The sequence below is a fragment of the Ambystoma mexicanum genome, chromosome 12 (assembly GCF_040938575.1).
Source record: "Ambystoma mexicanum isolate Mex_15411 chromosome 12, UKY_AmexF1_1, whole genome shotgun sequence".
Lineage (NCBI taxonomy): Eukaryota > Metazoa > Chordata > Amphibia > Caudata > Ambystomatidae > Ambystoma > Ambystoma mexicanum.
The window spans coordinates 439,820,470-439,840,742 of NC_090936.1; the positions used below are offsets into that span (position 1 = coordinate 439,820,470).

At 48.4% G+C, this 20,273-nt stretch overlaps 1 protein-coding gene and 1 long non-coding RNA gene across 4 annotated transcripts in view; one reads left to right on the forward strand and one right to left on the reverse strand.

Annotated features, from left to right (window-relative positions):
* LOC138513622 (uncharacterized) overlaps window positions 1-14,110 on the reverse strand; it is a 194,546-nt gene extending 180,436 nt beyond the window's left edge. Inside the window, exon 1 of the long non-coding RNA XR_011281784.1 lies at window positions 13,869-14,110. This is a non-coding gene — a long non-coding RNA (uncharacterized lncRNA). The remainder of the gene's footprint in view (window positions 1-13,868) is intronic.
* The window catches only part of ADIPOR2 (adiponectin receptor 2), a 421,991-nt gene continuing 403,979 nt past the window's right edge, over window positions 2,262-20,273 (forward strand). Inside the window, exon 1 of one of the 3 annotated variants that reach the window (XM_069628629.1) lies at window positions 2,262-2,449. The gene's annotated coding sequence lies outside the window, so the exon portion shown is untranslated. Of the gene's footprint in view, window positions 2,450-14,343; window positions 14,496-20,273 lie in introns of those variants that run through there. The other 2 variants (XM_069628627.1, XM_069628630.1) reach the window with 2 other exon arrangements.

Consider the following 20,273-nt stretch of genomic DNA (forward strand, 5'->3'; position numbering starts at 1 on the left):
GTTGGAGGTGAGGCAGAAGGGCATCAAGCAGGGGGACCTGAGGGGGCAACCCTGATTGTGACTTGTTGTACTGTAGTTGAACATTGAGAGGAGTTTAACAATTACAGATCTCTATCTTTTCTACCCCATCCACTGATAATTCAGACAATAATGATGACGACGAGATGGATGATGATCAAGACAAAAATTAAGATCAGAGCCTAGAGGAGAGCACGTTGTGCTGCTGGAAAGCAGTAACACTGTGGAGGAGCAGAAGGACACCACCGATACAACGGGTTTAGTAGTAATCAAATCTTCCTCCCGGCTATGTACAGTCTCCTTGAGAACCAGCCTCCTTGACACAGATCAGAAACACATCACATAATTACATGACATCCAGAATACCACCGACACCACCATTAACACCATCCTGGCCAGGTGGACCCATTATGTGTCTTGTTAGCCACCGTGTGCCGAAGGAAGGTGGGGACTAATTTGGGTACCACGTCTATGCTTTCCCATATTCAGCAGCACCAAGCAGAGACATGGGAAGAAGGCCAAAGATATGACGTGCGTCCATCTCCATACCATCAAACAGCATACCTCCACTGGCCAACACAATTAACATTGAAAATACTGCAGCTGTGTCAGTGACTGGGAGTGGGACATCACGCACAACCCCCATACCTTAGACATGCAAAGCAGTGATTCCCCAAAGCATCAGACCAGTGAGAGACACTCTATCGCTCTCAGACAATACACTCATATCCCTACACGCCCCCTCACTCTTTATTATATTGGAACGTCCTTGAAGATTGCCGATGATATCTAAACATCTCAGCTATACCAGAGAGAATCCGTCCAGAAGGAGGTGGGATCCACACGATGAGTCCGGCTAGACTGGTAAAAATGACTATTCTTTTTTTTTAAGAGCCAAAATCATTGATAAACAGAACACAAAGGAAAAGAATGAGAGACAAGAAGGGGAGGAATGTTTAATTCCCACTCCAAATACATTATCCCCATTCTTATAAAAGAGTTCAACAAGGGCCTTAAATATTCTGGGATTTGAGAATGTCAGGGCCTTTTGAGTTACTTTTGAAATTGCCTATGTAGGCCTAAAAAACACCCTAAATGGTGGTGTGTACTATTGTATTAAATACATACATTAATGTTCATTATTTAATTAAAGAAGGAGGAATTCTCACTGTCTTAACTAGGCCATGTTGGTTGCCTCATATCACTTGACCAGTGTCCTTCTACGCTTCTTCAATTATCTTGCACTATCGCTACAGATGAGAAAACAATGCAAAGAGGTCTGGTGATTACATTTGAGGCCAAGCATCAATATTCAATTGGTAAAGAGATGTTTCGGGAAAATGTATTTGTGTAACATTTTAGTTGAACGTGCCTCAGAACAGGGACCCCTAAATACAGCCGCACCACATGCTACTGAAACTATGTGAGAGAGAGTATGCTCAGACATGGGTCTCTTGCTCATTACTCTATGGGGATCCAAGCTGCACCTCACTGATGAGGCCCAACAAGGCAGAAAAACATTTCTGGGGTTGCTTGTGTTCCCATGCAGAGGGGACCTGGCAGGCAGGCCTGCTCCCATTTCCCTTGGTGGCAGTGCCTGACTGATTTGCATATGGCTGGACCCTTTTACAATGGAGAAAATGGTGGTGTGGAAGGTTGCCTAGATTATTGCCAGTGGTTCTGATTAATTTACAACCTTCCATCCATCACTTTGGGATTGAGGTTTGGCCATTGCTATTTTAAGTGCATCCTATAGGCCACAGCACACAGGTTCTGTTGGCCAACGCCAGGTGTAAGTAGAGGTGACTCCCTAGGACCAGTTGGAAACTATGTGAGGAGCTTAATGCCATGCCCCAGTGGGGCCTTTTTATTTCTGTAATATACCGTTAATCACTTTGGCAGCCACCAACACCGGTTCACATGAGCTGACAACAGGAAGGCCCTCCCTTCCCAGAGAAGATTTGTAGCATTTCCTCCCTGGGGAAGGCTCAATATTGCTCCCTGGGCGGGTGTGCAGGGATTGTTTTACTGCAATTTGCTCCATTCTGTAGTCTATGTGACATACGTGCACACCCCTTGGTGCCATGGGCGGCGTGGGCGATTCTAAAACAACTCCCCAGTGAATAGCTGGCCGTTTGCCAAAGGGCCCGAAGGTGTGTTCAGGCAACAGGCCAGCTTGTTGCGACGCTGCAGCGCGTGCACCTGCGCCCAAGCCTGCCACGGCTAACACACGCCTGGCTACAGGTAACGTAATCCCCAGGAAAGTCAACAACACAGAGGACACACGTTCAAAGTCACCAGTGCGCTCGAAACGTGAATCCACAAAGTCGAGATTCCACGTCTCGTGATCGCAACGACCTTCACGTTCCCAGGAGTCTGTTTCTGACGCGGTGAAGGGAAGACGCCGACGCAGCGCCACTGTCGAGCTTGGGTGAGCAGCTTTGAATGACAGGATAGAAAATGGGCGCGCCCAGGGTACGGATGAATCATACCAAAAGCAGGTGCCGAACAAAACCACGTGTGTATTGCTAGTAGTGAGTGGGTCGGTACAATTCTCATTTATGGGGATTGTGCTCAAAACGTCGTGGGGCCTCCATGTTGAGTACCCCGTTTTGACAGCCCCGTCTTTCCTTTTACAAAACCTTGACAAAGTGCGCCTTCCTTAAATGTATTCAATTGGGATTAGCTAGACGTGCAACTCGCAGAATGCATTGATTTGTTTATTTATTTATGTTTACATTTATAAAGTGCCTAGATACGGGGGCATCAGGGCGCTGTTAGACCAGTTACACAAAGCTTACAGCAGAGACATTTCTGTTGTTGTTAAATGAAAGCCTGCAGCTGTTAAACCATTGGCCAATCTCTCTCAGAGCAGCTCTCAGACTCACAGCGAGAACCCCTTTAAAAGCAATCCTCAGCATTTGTCAAAAAGGGTCTCTAGCGCGAGCCTCCAATTCGAAATTGACAAGGTGACCCCCAGCTGCCTAACGGTTACTACCCTGCATTCCTGGAAAGCAGTGCGGGTACTGTGTAAAATGAGACTTCGTCCAAAGGAACGGAGGTTTGTTAATGTCTGCTTGCTGTATTTTAGATTGTCAGTTAGTAGAAGCTATGTCATATTGGTTAAGTAGACTTGTTAAAAAAAATGCAACAAAAGTAACCAGGAAGAAATTGATCTTTGATTGTTGAACACCTCTGAGGAACATCTATTTTGGCTGACAGAGCTATGTTTAATATCTTTGTAGTTCGACAATATTCAAAGTTTTTACTTGGGATCCTCGAAGCTGAACACTGTTCTCTTCATTACCTCCACGCCCCTCTTCCTCATCCCAGTACTCACCAATGTGGCTCTGCCTACCCTACAGGAACTTTTTTTCTCGCAGGGGTATAACCTTCCTCTTACCCACAATACACCAGTACATTTTCTCCTGGCTCCGACAAGGACTGGTTATCCCCAGAGCGGGGCTTTGGGGAATGTCATTGCTGAGTCTTCCGTGGTGACGTTCTCCTGCGGGACGGCGGCGTGTACCCTGTAAGATTCGGGTTACCATGCTCCCTGTAGGGCTTGGGGCCCGGTTGAGCAGTTCTACATGGCGGGGGACCTCCTGAGGGTTTGAGGTCCTCCTGCTGGTTGGTTTCTTTGATGTGTCGGCTTGGCTGTCTTTTCTATGGCTTTGCTGGTCGCCTTGTTTTGTGTCCCCCAGCACCGTCCCCTCTTCCAGTGGATACCTGGGTGCGGGCAGGGTTTTCCTCTCCTTGATTCAGGCTGCAAGAGTCGCTGGCCTGACTGGGGGCTGGGCTGTTCTCCTCTTCTGTGTGGATTGGCGCATCTCTGTGTTTCTGCTTCCTGTGAGGCTCGGTTGCTGGGTAACGGCTTCGACTGCCTTCGGCTGCTTTCTGCTTTGACTTTCAGCGTTCTGTGTTCTGTGTGGGTCAGCATGGGCAAGGATTCTGAAAAGAGGAGACGTGATCTCTCCTGCTGGTTCTAGGAGTCCTGACCGACGCCATGCCAGGAAGAAGCACAAGAAACCAGTGGCTTTGAAGTTTTCCTTGTCGCAGAAGGAGAACAAAGTCCTTATGAAGCAGGCCATTTAGGAGCATGAGGATTCTAGGGGCAGGCATAAGACCAGCCCCTCCTCTTCGGTCTTCTTCCTCCCTTCTTCCTTCTCGGCCTCCACTGCCTCTGCCCATTCTTCGATGGTGTCTCACTCTGATGATAAGGCCGAAGGCAAATCTCTCTCCCGGGATGAGGTTGAGACTGTGATTTTCCAGGTTTAGGAGTCCATGGGGTTCTCTGTCGTGGTGGAAGGGGAATGCTCTTCTGACCCTAAGATGAGACAATATAAGCACACCCCGAAGCTGGGGCTCCTCCTGATCTCCGATATTAAGATAAAGTTGCTCCGTGAGTGGAATGACCCAGAGCATGTCTTAATGCCGCGCTTCTTGGCATGTCTCTATCCTCTGAAAGGTGCCGAGGATTTTCTCCCGTACACAGTGGTGGTGGATGATATCCTGTCCAGTTTGGTGGGCCATTTCTCCATGGCTGCTGAGGACACTGCCTTTCTGGACCTGGTGGACTGTAAATCTAATGCTGCTCTGAAGAAGCCTAATGTGGGTTCTCATCTTGCATTGCTGGCCAATGTCTATGGTTCTTATACGGCTGAGACTGTTCTGGGGGGATTCCGGCTTCTCTGTAAGGCTTTGGGAGAGGGATTGGACTGTTCTCCTGTGCTTGATGATATGCAGCACCAGGTCCAACTCCTTTCTGATCTTATGACGGTGTTGGGGGCACCGCCATGGCCATGGGTGCTTGCATGTCTGCTCGTCGTCCGCTTCATCTGCGGGACTCTGCTCTTCGTCTTCCGTTTCTGGGCGGTTTGCTTTTCGGGGACTCTCTGGAGGACAAGGTGCCCCGGGCCAACAAGCTCGCTGACTGGTTGTGGCATAAGCCTGCTCCTCTGGTTTGGCGGTCTTCGTGAGCTGCAACTCGGAGCTTTGGGCAGGCATGGCCCATTTCATTGTTAGAGGGGCTTCCGTTCCAGGCCTGGGAGTCTTAAGCCGGTGGACGGCCATCAGAAGTCCTGACAATCACTGTGGGCATGTGGGGGGCCAGCTCCTGCGTTATTTTCCCGTTTGGGAGCGGTGTTCTTCGGATGTTTGGGTCCTGCATATTGTCTGGGAAGGTTAACGGATGGACTTTGTCTCCTCCTCTTCAACAGTCCTGGATCATGACTCTACTGCCCCTGCCAAGAAAGCGGCCATGTCCTCGTCCGTTGCCGAGCATCTGTCCAAGTGGGCCATTGTGACCGTGCCCTAGCTCCAGTGGGGTCTGGGGTTCTACTTTCGGGTGTTCTTGGTCAAGGAAGAAGTTTTTTTGTCTAATTCTGGATTTAAAGCTGCTGAATGCCTTAGTCAGGGGTGTTCGGTTTCGGATGGAGTCTTTGCAGATTTTATTCCTCGGGTCAAGCAAGGGGGCTGGATGGTCTCCTTGGATCTACAGGATGCCTATTGCCTATTATGATATGCCCATTCACTCTTAGCACCCGCAGTACCTCAGTTTCTCTGTGGGGGGCGGGCCATTATCAGTTCTGGGACCTTCCTTTTGAGTTGTAATCTGCGCCACAAATGTTTACGAAGGTGGTGGCTCCATTGGTGGGTGATTTACATCTACAGGGGATCCCGCTGTTCCCATACTTGGACGACTGATAGATCAAGGCAGATCTCCGCTCACTATCCAATCTCACCTTCTTCCTGTCTGTCAGTCGCTCTGGGGTTTCCTGAGCAACTGGGGTAAGTTTCAGTTGGCCCCTTCCCAGGATCTGGTGTTCACAGGGATGTGATTCTGCACCAGGAGTGGGAATGTTTTTCTGCCAAGGGTCAGGGCTCTGCGGCTCCAGTTGCTCCTTTGCAAGGTGCTTCGTCATCCCTAGGCTTCTGCTCAGGAGCTCCTGGTGGTTCAGGGGCACATGGTTAGGCAGAAACCTGTGCAGTTCCCTTAGGGACCACTGCAAAAGATTTAAGACTACAGGTGTTTGGCAGTAAACCCACTTGGTAGCAGTCTGTACCACACAGATTCACTTGGTAGCTGTGGCTGAGCAGTCCGACTTCCCTCAAGAAGAGTTAGGCAGTATGTAGAGTATACACAATAGGAACAGAGATACAGTAGCACAAGCAAACACTGACCAGAACTTTGGTGTAAAAGGATATAATTATTTATTTTTAAAGACACACTTGTAAATTACACTAGCACAAAGAGGTAAGTAAATTCAGCACACAGTCACTATTATATATATACAACCCCAATTACTTATTAGACAAGTCTTAGTGAGAAACACCACTTATTTTCAGACAGAGGTGAGCGCTTAACATAAGATGGCACTCTAATAAGTTATTATAAAGGGAGGGAAAAAGGCAGAGTTACGGAAGCACACAAACTTCAATACTTTTAAACGAACCACAGTAAGGCAGGATAGGCAGAGTTCTACTGGAGAGCAAGGAAGTCAATTGCAAGGCCCACTCTTGGAGAGAGCAAGCAGAAGGGTCCAGGTTCACACAGTGGGGTTATGCCCAAAAGAGTCTTGTAGATAGTTCGCACACAAAGGATGAAATTAAAGTCAGGAAAAGTTAGCGAGGTTGTCCCAGGCCAGCCCAGGTTAGAAAGTCGAGGCTTTACTGTCACCCCGAACGATCTGTCGCAAGGGAAGCCAGGCGGGACACAATACCTTAAGTGTGAAGGAAGCTCCAGCGGGGGCAGTTGTTCCTGGCAGCGGGTGCAAGTCGGTGTTTCGTGTGGAGGAAAGATGAAGGTCGTTGGACTGCCAGGGAAGAAATCAGCCGCGGAGTTTGTTCGGTTAAAAGGTACTACCCATATCTTCGCGGTAGTGGTAAGCCGTGGTATTCCGGTTGCCGGGGTGCTTGGCACGGGCAAGGCGGCCATGAGATGCTCCAGGAAGGTGAAAAGAAGGCAAAACTGGTTATCCCCACCAGTCAAAGGAAGAAGACTCTCCGGACTGGAGATCTCCTCTGTCGTCGGGAAAAGTGGTGGGACGGTTCAGCAGGGCTCCACCGGTGGTGTCGTCGTTGCAGGTCGGCTCAGCTTCTCCCTCCTCGGATTCTTAGGTCCTGTGGCGACTTCTGAAGTTCCAGTCCCCAAAGCCCTGCTTTTATGCAGCAAACCCCCATTCATTCAGCCTAGCTGTCAATCAAACATGCTAAGTGTTGAGTCGGCCGGCTCACCACTTGGGCCAATCACACAAGAGTGCGACTTGAGTTGCCAAGGCAACTCAGTCCAGGGTGCCTAAACCCCCTCCCACAACCCCTTTGGTACCCAGAGTGGCACCACTTTTGGAGGCTTCTGTGGAGAAGCCTGCCAAAAAGTGGAACAAAGGGCTCGACTTGGGTTGGAGTCACAGAAGAGAACACAAACACCATTTTAGAATCGAGTTCTGGCAAAAAATACCAACCGGTGAATTAATATTAAATAAATAAACCGGCAGTATGTTTGGGGCTATAAGAATTAAATAATTAAAGTTGGTAGCCTCGAACAATGGGAAAATCCCATAGAGATATATTCACGGTCGAATATAAAAAGTAGTATCCACTGCCACCAGCCAAAACTCGATCAGGGGGGACGTAGACGTGCCCCCTCGAACAACAGACCCCGGGGCAATCGAATTGCCCCGACCAGTACGTCCACAATATGATGGTTGGTACTGGTTTCTGTTCATAATTTGGGACTAGTAAAGCCAATGGTGACTTTACATGACCTGGGAGACAGTAGTCAGTCCCAGGGTATGGAGTCTATGTTGGGGGGTCGCTACGACACCCCTGGGTTACGGCACGGAGGGTGCTGTGTAACCCACATCAAAAACACATGAGACCCTATGGAGTAAAAGACCCCATAGCCCATAAAACACATGGAAAGATAAATGATTACCTCAAATCATGTCTAAGAATGGGAGTAAAAGAGTCTCACTCTTAGCAGGAGAAAGAAATAAACCCCAAAAATCCCAGCAAAGCTGCTGGGGGACTCACTAGGTTTGGGAAATTAGCCTTTTCAGAGAATTCTCCCTACCACACATGGCCTCTTGTGTTTTCCTAGGTTCCCTGGGCTCACCTCCATCTACGTCCCTTGGTGGTCCATCTTATGCTTCACTGGTCCCCCTCCTCGCAGTCTCTCGAGCTGCAGATCCCATTTCGGGCAACCTGCAGGTTTCTCTGGATTGGTGGTTGAGAAGTTCCTTCCTTCTGAGGGGGCGGATTTGGATCGTCTTCCTCGGATGGTTCTGACCACTGATACCAGCGGCTTGGGGTGGGGGCCTCCCTGGGGCCTCTTTCTGCTCAAGAGTGGTGGGGCAGGGAGGGTCTCCTTAGTTCCTCGAATTGGAGGGAGTCTGTAGTTTGCTCCCCTTTTTTCGGGCCGGACTGTGTTGGTTCAGACCAACAATTCCTCTGCCACGGCCTATGTCAACAATCAAGAGGGTTCAGGTTCCAGGGCCCTGAATTCTCTGGCAGGTTGCATTGGGGTTTGGGCCGAAGAGCATTTGCTTTCCCTGGAGACAGTACACATTCGGGGGTGAAGAATCTGGTTGCTGATCGTCTCAGTCGGGTGGTCCCCGTCTGCCTGGAGTTGGTGTTGTCCAATCAGGTGTTTGCAGCAGTTTGTCGCTGGTTCGGAACCCCAGTGTTGGATCTGTTTGCTTCCCCCTCCTCGGCCAAGGTTCCCAGGTTTTGCTCTCGGTACCTGTCGCTAGGGGAGTGGGGGGTGGACGCCTTGAATCTCGAGTGGCCCCGGGGTCACCCGTATGCTTTCCCTCCTCTTGCTCTAATTTCCTGGGTGGTTCAGAAGATCTGTCAGTGTTCTTCTCTAGTGATCTTGGTGTTGCCCTTTTGGCCTCGCAGGGGGTGGTTTAGGTTGCTCGTGGATCTCCAGGTGCGGGAGGTCTGGAGGATCCCCAGGAAGTCAATTGCAAGGCCCACTCTTGGAGAGAGCAAGCAGAAGGGTCCAGGTTCACACAGTGGGGTTATGCCCAAAAGAGTCTTGTAGATAGTTCGCACACAAAGGATGAAATTAAAGTCAGGAAAAGTTAGCGAGGTTGTCCCAGGCCAGCCCAGGTTAGAAAGTCGAGGCTTTACTGTCACCCCGAACGATCTGTCTACGGGGGGGTTCTGGGGCGGGGTTGCCTGTGATCCACAGGTCAGCCTGGCTCCTGAGAGGGCAAGATTGTTGACTTTGGGTTTCTCTGCTCTGGTGGTGGAGACCATTCTCCATTCCAGGCAGCCTAGTACTTTCAAAGCCTATGATAGGCAATGGACCCATTTTCTCAGCTGGTGTGGTGTGGCCAGTGTTTCCCCGCAAGGTTGTGGTGCAGTTTTTGGAGGATGGCTTTGATAAAAGGTTGGCGGTGGGCACTTTGCAGGCTCAGTGGGCTGCATTGAAGACCCTGTTGGGGGGTTTGGGTGTTCCTCAGTTGGATTTGGGTCTGGTGGGCCGGTTTCTTAGGAGCCTGGGGTCTTCTAGGCCTCTGGTGTGTTCGGGTTCCCCTCCTTGTGATCGGCCCCTGGTTTTATGTTTTCTTCAGTCGGCTTCCTTTGAACAAATTGGCCTTGTGGATCTTAAACACCTTACGCGCAAGACGGCCTTTTTGTTTGCCATCACCTCTGCACGTCGATTGGGGTTCTCCTGTGCCGTCTTTTCTTCGGGTCTTGCCTGACTGCTTAGTGTTGAGGTTTTGGTTCTTGCCAAAAGTTGCCGCTACGTTTCATCTGACTCAGGAAGTGGTCCACTAGACCTTTTTTCCTGACCATCTGTCCCCAGAGGAGGTGTCTTGGCACTCCCTTGATGTACATCGCAAGGTCCTGGAGTACCTGGCCAGGGCGGAAACTATTCAGCGTTCCGACAGTCTTTTGGTGACTTTTGGTGCGGGGAGGAAGGATTCAGTTATTTCCATTAGTCACTGGATCAAGTTGGTGGTTTCTATGGTATATTTGGCCTCTGGTCTTTCTGTCCAGGGTCGTTCTACCAGGGTTATGGCTGCTTCATGGGCGTATGCTCAGGGTGTACCTTTACATGAGATTTGCAAGGCCGCCACCTGGGTGGACCCAAATACCTTAATTACACATTACAGGCTTAATGTGGGCAGTCCTAGGGATGGTTAATTTGGTGAGGGGGTGCCGTTCGGGGCCCATATGTGATGTCCTGTTGTTCAATTGCTCATTAATCTTAGTGTTTCTGCATTGATCCTAGGTGTCCTCTTGCTTCCCGCTTTCCTTTGGGCCCTTCCACTTGGTTTGGCTTGGGTATGCCTTATTGGCGAGTACTGGGATGAGGAAGAGGCATGTGGAGGTAATGCTCAGATTACTTACTGGTAATCTTCATTACTCCGAGTCCTACTCTTCCTTGTCACAGTACTACTGACCCTCCGCACCCACCCATGGCGTGGAAGGGCCCGGTATCTGTACAGGCTTGCTATGTACTGGTGTATTGTGGGTAAGTGGGAGGTTATAACATCAGAGAGTTAATTGCTTATTTGATGCTATAAATGTGCTACTAGTGTAATAAAATTGTCTTTAAAAGTGTGCCTTCAGCCATTGATTTATAAGCAGCATGCACGTCCTTTTACCTAAATCCTGTTAAAAGAAAGCATTCGAAAAGTGAACAGTTTTGTCTGCTTGTGTCTTTATAATACACTATCTACAGGTATTACACAGACATTTACCAAGCACGGGTATAGAGCCCACACAATTGTGTCGCTTTTCCATTTTATGGACAGGTAGTACCATTATAGCACTGCCTGGCAAATGCCTAATACCTATATGGAAGTCAAAACTGTTGGCTTTGGAAATGCTTATTTTTAACAGGACTGCAGTGAAGGACCCATGTGCTGCTTATAAATCAGATGGCAGAAGGCAAACTTAGTTAAGACAGTTTTATTAAACCGGTTGAACAATTTACAGCTCCAATTACGACATTAACTTTCAGATGACTGCTTTAAAATAACACTTGTAGAAACTTCGAGTCCACCGTTTGAAGTTACTGATTGAAAAAGCTATTTTAAAGAGATCTTAGAAGGATGTGCTTTGAGTGGAGAGGGGCAGGAAAAGGGTGGGAATGGCCGTAGGGAGTAGCATGGCCAGGGGAAGACAACGGGTGGGTAAATAATCAAATAACATCACCAAGCTTTGTTTCCCTCCTCATATCGCATCTGCTTCCCAGCTGTACTCCAATGCAATAGTTTCGGCTTATGTGCCACCTAATAGCCAAAACAAAAAAATGATTACAGGAGGAAAATACAGCCCATTTACCTGCAGAGACCATTGAAGAACATTTTCTCTTCAGAATGTTTACACGTGACACTGAAATCACTACAGACTGTCGTCTCCCAGCATATGCGTGAAAGTGTAAACAGCATAGTGGCCATGAACTTGGATGCACTATGTAGTACATGATTAGATAAGTGGCTGGAAAGTCAACAACAGAATATGTTTTTTGCCTTCAGTCAGCCCTGTTTCTTGGCCCAGGTGGAGCGTGCGACGTCCCGGGGCGCAGATCTAAATATCTCAAGAGGGGGGTGCAGTATCGAGCCCACCCAGAAAGCCGACTCTGATCTTGCTGCACAAAAGATTAAGCAGCCTGCTACGCCGGTGGGTGCTCCTCTGAGATGGTTGGCTGGCTGCTCTCTGTCAACTTGTGGATGACTACAATGCGTTCAGAATATGCAAACAAAGGAATGCATATTCCAAACACAGCATGTGAAATGCTCTGGAGTCACACACCCTGTGCCCCTCATTCTTTGTGTTGACAGCCTTTCAAGTGGGGCAATTTATAAGTGATGGCTCATTTAACAAGTAATTGTTTTTACACAGTATGTGCTTTACATTTCAGTTTTAAGAACTGAACATGGGGCATTTTTTATCACCAGGCCAGCACAAGTATCAGTTAGCTGACCAAACCTATGCATTCTTCAAAGAGAATTAAAATGCCACACAGAAAAAGTTTTAAACTATTTTCATGTCCCTTTATTTGACACACCAACACTTTTTTTTGTGTATTACTTTTTTGTTACATATGGAGCATCCCTGTCATTTTCTTGCTTAAGTATTCTAGTGGCTGCTCTGGGACATGGACTAAATGCATCTGCTCTGCCTCAAATGTCTTTTAATTTTCTAGACAAGCCAGCCACTGTCTATCACGCACACCAGATGGCAACTCAATGTCACTTGGCATCTTGATTAGGAAAGTAGAGTTGTGTGGCACCATGCAGGCAGTAGTCCATGGTAAATCAATGCAGTGATATGTGTGCAGCAATTTTTTGTGCGCTGCACAAGCCACCACCCTGTTGGTTAATGGCATCTATGTGGCACTCCCATATGTAACAGCACATATGCCTGTTTTTGTCTGATGTTTCCAATGTCCATACAATAGCATACTGGAACGTTTTGTGTACGTGGCTCTGACGAGCATGCCATACTGTGCCCACACTTAAACGCATAAAGCAATCAAAGAAGTTGCCTCAAATTGTACATTCACTAGTGACCAAACGCCCTTTCTACACTGCCATGCCACGATGTTCACTATCTGCAGGCCAGCACTAATAAGAGATACAAAGGCAAGCTCTGTTAGATAAAACATGGGCCTGCTCGTTTTTGCAGAAATAGCACCCGAGGCCTGCGTAATATTGAGGAGGTAGTGGCTGAGGAACTGTGGCCCCTTTACCATGCATTAGAAGCCGGATTTGTTTAAACCGCTTCATCAGCTTATTACTGGTCAGGATAAAGTTTGTAAGAGGTACACTCCTTTCAGTGTAGCCTTTATGTGCATTGCTTAATGGGTCTCTCTTCTACGGTATCCTGTCCTGTCTATAGATATAATTCCCAATAGATGTTTCTGTATTGGGGTTTGGGCATGCTCACACTGAGACCGAGCCCTTCCTCATCTAAAATTCTTCAGAAAAAAGAAGCAAAAGAGCCCTCGTACCCCATTTGTGTGGCTGATGTTGCAGCCATTTTATACTTGCATCCAAAAACTTAAGCTGTCCAAATTAGTATGTATGGTTTATGGTTACACATTTTAATGTTAGGGTGAGTGTTGTGAACAGTGATGTGCACACCAAGCCATGCATCTGTTATGAATTTAGAAACTTACACATACGATCTTTATTTTTATCACAAATGTGTTTATCCAATATAGAGATCTCTGAGCACTGTTATAGTCCTGAAACGCTGGTGCCATTTGTCCCCTTTTCCACTCTCATACAGGTATTTTGAAAGAGTACAATAAGAGTGTACCAGAATGTCCATCTTGGAATGATAACCATCCATCAGAAACAAATTAATATGGTTAGTCTAGTATTGCCCCTTTCGAAATATAAGTGAGGTGGTACGAACAGAACTCCTGCAACACAGGGCCAGTGGCCCCTCAGGCCCCGGCAGGCTGGTCACACCACAGTGTGCCAGTATGGACAGTTTGAAACTGCCTTCAGGCAGGGCCTTCCCTAAGAGCAGGTGACAGAAAAAACATTTACTTGGATAGTAACAGCTGTGCTTTCACATTAGAATTCTTCTGTAAAGTACTTGCATTACAATGTAATGAAACTAGCTTCCTTTATAAAGCAATGATTTATTCATATTTAGGAGGGGTTTTGTTGCACGACACAGAAGTGTAGTTTGGGAGTGGCGTGTGCCAGTCGGGGGAGGGCGCATTCTGGTGTTTCGCACTGGGCACCAAGTTGGCTAGAAACTGCCCTGATCACAGTCAAATCATTAGAGTGATGACAGCAGAAGTACAATACTTTCAATATTTCTTCTGCACCTGGGTCCCCTCCTTGTTGAAGAATACCCAGATTACTTACCATTAATCTTCTTTACTCCTGATCTGGCTCTTCCTTGTCAGAGTACTTATTTGTGAAGTAATTTAATTGTATCTTCAGGAACCATTTTGCAATTTCTACTTTTGCCTTGCTTTGCTTGCACCAGGAGTACAATACCCCCAGTGCCCGAGCATGCAGCTGTTAATGACCACTCCTTGGGCTCACTTCCCCCAGCCTTGGTGGGAGGGGTGGAATGTAAATACTGTGACGATGACGAGCTGGAGTAGGAGTAATGGAGATGGCTGGCAACGACCAATTTGCTTCTTATATTTTTGCCATCACGAGTAGAGTTCATCTCACTGTGGGGCCAGCAGAGCCGCCGGTTTCTCACACTGCCACGTTGTTTAGTCACACGGTGGTCATTTTAAAAATAGCCGAAAGCGAGTGCTTAAGAGTGGAGTCTCCAGTGCGGTCGCTGTTTTGCTTTTCCCGAGGATTGCTTTTGTCTTCGTTACAACTGCTGTGCCTTTAATTCTGCTGCCTCGCCTCTTTAAAACCTCTGGGGGCACGCGAAAGGACAGCGCGAAAGCGGGTGCTTAGGGTGCAGTCTCCAGTCAGCAGCTGAGGCGACGCTTTCAAGTCTTACATGGCGAACTTCGCTCCATGGCGGTGAGCAGCTTTGCGCTATTTACTGTTTGAACTGTGACTTGCCGTTGTTGAACTTTTACCACTGGCTCTGTGATCGTCTCTATGCTTATTAAATCCAAGCGTGACTACAATTGATTGGCTGTTATTGGCATGTGTTTTTTTTTAATGCTGTTCATTCAAGTCCGATGCTTGCTGTAAACTCTTTGCCCTGCCTCGCTAAACGCGTCTCCATGGACTCAATTATTAAACTGTGCTAAATGCACACATTACTCTACTAGCGAAGTGACTATCAACTGGCTGCCGCCGGCAGACAGGAAGCTCGCCCCAACGGGACGACGGATCTGCGCAGATTACTTACCGGGAATCTTCATTACGGCCAGTCCCACTCTTCCTCGTCGCAGTACTCCCCTATGAGGGCCCCGTCTCTCCTACAGGAACTTTATTTTTCTTTTTTCTCGGTGCTATAAACCTCCTACTTGCCCACAATTTAACAGTACATAGCAAGCCTATACAGACACTGAGCCCTTGGTTGCGGAGGGACGGCAGTACTCTGACGAGGAAGAGTAGGACTAGGAGTAATGGAGACTACCAATAAGTAATCTGAGCATTATCTCCACGTCCCTCTTCCTCGTCCCAGTACTCGCCTATGAGGCATTCCCAAGCCAAACCAAGTGGAAGGGCCCAAAGAAAGCAGGAAAGCAAGGGGACATCCAGTAATCAATGCAAACACACCAAGTTCATTGAGCAGTTAATCAATAGAACATCAGAGCTGGGCCACAGACAGAACTCCCCCCACACCAAAGGAACCATCCCTAGAACCGCCCACATTAAGCCTGTAATGCGTGATAAATGTATTGTTGCACGCCCAGGTAGTGACCCTGAAAATCTCATGCAAAGGAACAACCTGAGCATCTGCCCAGGAAGCCGCCACACCCCTGGTAGAACAACCAAGCACACCCAAAGGGACAGAAAGACCAGAGGCCAAATACGCCATAGAAATAACTGACTTGATCCAGGGACTAATGGAAACAACTGAAGCCTTCCTCCTTGCACCAAGTCCCCAGAAGACTGCATACATGCCAACATTCCGACACACCTGGGAGGGTGATTTCATAAAAGAAATTGGGAGACAACAATTTTCCCATAGGAACGCATTGGGAAAATAATTATTTTAGGTGGGAGAAGTTGAAAAATAGCAATATTTTTCACTGTAAAATCGGGAGTCTCCCCCCTAAATTGGGAGGGTTGGCATGTATGAGACTGTCCAAACGCTGAACAGGCTCCGCCCTGGCCAGGTACACCAGGACCGACCGACGCACATCAAGGGAGTGCCACGAAATCTCCTCCAGGGAGAGAGGGTCAGGAAAAAAGGCCAGGAGGACCACTTCCTGTATCAGATGAAACTTAGAGGCCACTTTAGGCAAGAACCTGGGATCACACTGCAAGACTATGCAGTCAGGCAACATAAGTAGAAAAGGAGGATGCGGCGCAGAGTTGATGGCAGCCAGAAAAGCCCTTGTCAAAACCATCCTGCAAAAACCAACACCCCCTGGTCACCACAGCCCTGGAGGGGTAACACCTGCCCCATCACACCAGCTGAGAAAACGGACCCAATGCCTATCATAGGCCTTCAGTGTACCAGGACACCTGGAATGGAGAATGGTTTCCACCACCGGAGCAGACAAACCCAAAGTCAACAACCTTACCTTTTCAGGAGCCAAACCGATCAGCGGATCACATGTAACCCCGTTATCAGAACCTCCCGAAGAGGGTACGGCCAGACGGGAATCCTCCAGACCTCTCGCAACTGGAGGTCCATGAGCAATGGAAACCACCCTCGCAAGGCTAAAAGGGAACCACCAAGATCACCAGTGAGGAACTCCGGTGGATCTTCGGAACCACCTGGGGAAAAGAGAGCAAGAGGAGGGAATGCATATAGGAGACCCCGAGGCCACTCGATATTCAAGGCGTCCACCCCCGCACTGATGAGAACCGGGAGCAAAACCTGGGAACCTTTGACGAGGAGGTGGAGGCAAACCGATCCAACACCAGGGTCCTGAACTGGCGACAAGCACCTGATCGGACAACACCTACTCAGGGCAGACTGGGAACACCCGACTGAGATGAGCCGCAACCGCATTCTCCACACCCCGAATGTGAACCGCCTCCAGGGAAAGCAAATGCTGCTCGGCCCAAACCCTGATGCAACATGCCAGAGAATTCAGGGCCCTGGACCCTGAACCCACCTGATTGTTGACATAGGCCATGGCAGAGTAATTGCTGGTCCGAGTCAACACAGTCTGGCCATGCAAAAGGGCAGCGACTCCCACCAATTAGAGGCACAATGGAGACCCACCCCGTCCCACCGCTCCTGAGCAGAAAGAGACCCCCACTCGAAGCCGCTGGCGTCAGTGGTCAGAACCACCCAAGGGGAGCGATCCAACTCCACGCCTGCAGCATGGAGGAATCTCTCAGACACCAACCCAGAGAAACCCACAGGTCCTTTGAAATCAGGATCTGCAGCCCGAGAGACTGCGAGGAGGGGGATCAGTGAAGCAGAAGATAAGGGGGACGAAGATGGAGCTGAGCTCAGGGGACCAGGAAAACACAAGAGGCCATGTGCCCCTGAATCACCACAAGGTCCTAAGTGGAAGCCCAGGGACGTTGAAGGACCATGGAAAGGAGTGACTCGAGCCAGAGAGCAACTGGGCTTGGGCAGAAGAATCTTTCCACTCCTGGTACAGAACTGTTCCCCTATGAACACCAGGTCCTGTGATGGGGACTACTGAGACTTCCCACAGTTGTTCAGGAAACCCCACTCCTGGAGCGACTGACAGACAAGGAGAAGGTGAGATTGAACAGTGCTGCGGAGATACGCTTTGACAGCCAGTCGCACAGGTAAGGGAACAGCTGGATGCCCTTCAGATGTAAATGAGCCACCAATGAGCCACCACCTTTGTAAAGACTCGAGGGGCTGACTTTAAGCTTAAGGGAAGGATACGGAACTGATAATGGGGCCCCCCACAGAGAATCTGATGACTGCTGGTACGACGGGTGAATGGGCACATGATGATAGGCATCCTGTAGATCCAATGAGACCATCCAGTCCCCCTGCTTGACCAGAGGAATAATCTTCTGCAAAGACTCTATCCGAAAATGAACACCCTTAACGAAGGCATTCTGTAGTTTCAAATCCAGGCTCAGACGGTGCTTCGGGACCAAGAACACCCGAGAGTAGAACGCCAGACCCCATTGGAGCTGAGGCACGGTCACTATGGCCCCTTTGGACAGAAGTTCTGCCATGGCCGAGGACATGGCCACCTTCTTGACAGGGTCTCTGGGCAGCATAGGTATGATCCAGGACTGCTGAAGAGGAGGAGAAGTCCAAGCGGTAACCTTCCCGGACAATCTGCAGGACTCAAGCGTCGGAGAACCATCGCTCCCACACGGGAAAATAATGCTGGAGACGGCCCCCCACAGTAATTGTCAGGGCTTCTGATGGCCTTCCGCCGGCCTCGGACCTCCAGGTCTGGGATGGAAGCCCTTGGAGCGATGAAATGGGCCATGTCGGCCCACAGACACACAGCCCCAAGGCGCCGCTCTCGAAGACCGCAGAACCGGAGGAGCAGGCTTACGCCGCAACCTGTCAGCGTGCTTGACAGCTCGGGACACCTGAGGAACCTTGTCCTCTAGAGAGTCACTGAAAAGCTTACCATCCACACATGGAAGCCTAAGAGCTGCAGCCTTCTGGTAGTTGTCGGATTTCCAGTATCTCAAATGAAGCTGATGACGAGCAGCGATGCATGCACGCATGGCCATGGCGGTGCCCCTGACGCCATCATCAGAAAGGAGTTGGACTTGGCGCTGCATGTCATCAAGCACTGGGGCACAGTCCGCTCTATCATCCATTGCCTTACGGAGGAGCCACAAGCCCCCAGAACCATCTCAGCTGTATAAGAACCATACACACTGGCCTATAGTGAATGATGGGCACCCACATGAGCCTTCTTCAGGGCGACATTAGCTCTATGGTCCACTGGGTCCCTAAGGGCAGCATCCTCGGCAGTCATACAGGAACGGCTCACCAAACTGGACAGAATATCATCGACAGCCACTTTGTTCTGGAAGAAAATCCTCAGCACCCTTCAAAGGATGGAGATGAGCTATGAAGCGCGTCATGGAGATGTGGTCTGGGTGTGATGACTCAACTTACTGGGCACCAGTGGTCCAGGGATGAATATCTGTTTCTGAACCATCAATCAGGCCCACACCTCTAGTACATCAGAAGGTTTCTGAATGGATTGGAATACAAGTAAATTATAAACCTCCTTGTCCAATTATGGTAACATGGACGGAACAGCAGGCTTCTCTCCGCAATGTCGTGGATTGTTGGTTAGTTGCAACACAGCAAAAATACAATTATTAGCCAATGAGATATCGTAGTCAACCAATTAGGCAAAAAAGAAACCTGAGTCCTATTTATGAACATCTACTTTAATCCGGTTTGTGTAGACATAGATGATTTCATTAACAAAGTAGAGAATGTATTGATTGACTGGTCAATTGGAGACAGTCATTCCCTGATAATTATTGCAGGAGATTTTATTTAAAAAAAAAAAACGTAGCAGTTAGGGTATACACTACACCAAGCAAAAGAACTTTGTGAATCGTCTTTACAACAGCACAACATCAAGGTTCCTGAGGAAATAATAAAACAGCCAGAGACATCAACACAATGCACAATCGACATATTTTTTTATATAGTACAGTTCTCATCGAGCCCTTGCGCCCGGGCACTCAACCTCCATGTCCAGGTCCTATTTAGGGGACAATTAGCCAAGTATGTTTGGAAATTGCACCCATATGTCTCTGAGCCGAGATGTAGTCGGCAATGTCTTGATATGTTTCCTCACAGTTCTCTGCCCATGTCAAATCTACCAGCCACTCCTTGGTCCGTGGCGGGAATTCATCCTTCCACTTCCCCAGAATGCATCGCTTGGCCATTGTAAGGAAGGCACAGTAAGACAGACGCAAGTGATCACAATTCAAGGGTGTTTATTGAACTTCAAAAAGGGTTTGAAAACACCTATCTAATCCTAAATCTACAGATGGGAGCAAGCTACGACCATCCGATAATAATATCTCAGTCTTAGTGGTGTCTTGTCAAAATAAAAGGGCCTATACTAATAAACCTATTGCCAATCCTTACCTCTAAATACATGTTTGTAACGAAAAAGAAAAGTGTTTCACAAAATGATATGTCAGAATGTTCAGGCCGTTGGCTTCTCTTTCCCCACGTTTTCAGTAAGGGATAAGGTGGTTCACTAGAGCTTAGCACATGGCTTTTCTAGCACGAGGAAAGCATTCAATCATTATCATCAGGGCCTTCTGTGCGCAAGTCTCTTTGTCGTTCACAGTCTCTTCATTCAGAGGGCTGATGCAACAAAATAAAGTTATTTTCCTCTTTCAAACTTTCCTACGTATTCAATTTCTTATGCAATTCTGTGTTCACCTCAGACTCATCAGCCGTGCTCCGATCCTCTTATTATAATGTTCGTACAATCAATTATTCTTTCTCGTGTGACTCACGGTTCACTCCGAATCCCCCTCAGCCGGGCTCAGATCCCTTTAACACAATTAGTCGCTCTCAGCCGGGTTCGGACCAATTTCAATTTCACATGAAACTTCATAACACAAACTTGCTTTAACAGAAAGTTCTTAGCAGCTCTCTCTCCGCTAGGCTCAGACCATCTATTTTCTTTATAGTCTTACTATCGAAGACTTTCGAATGTGCCCAAG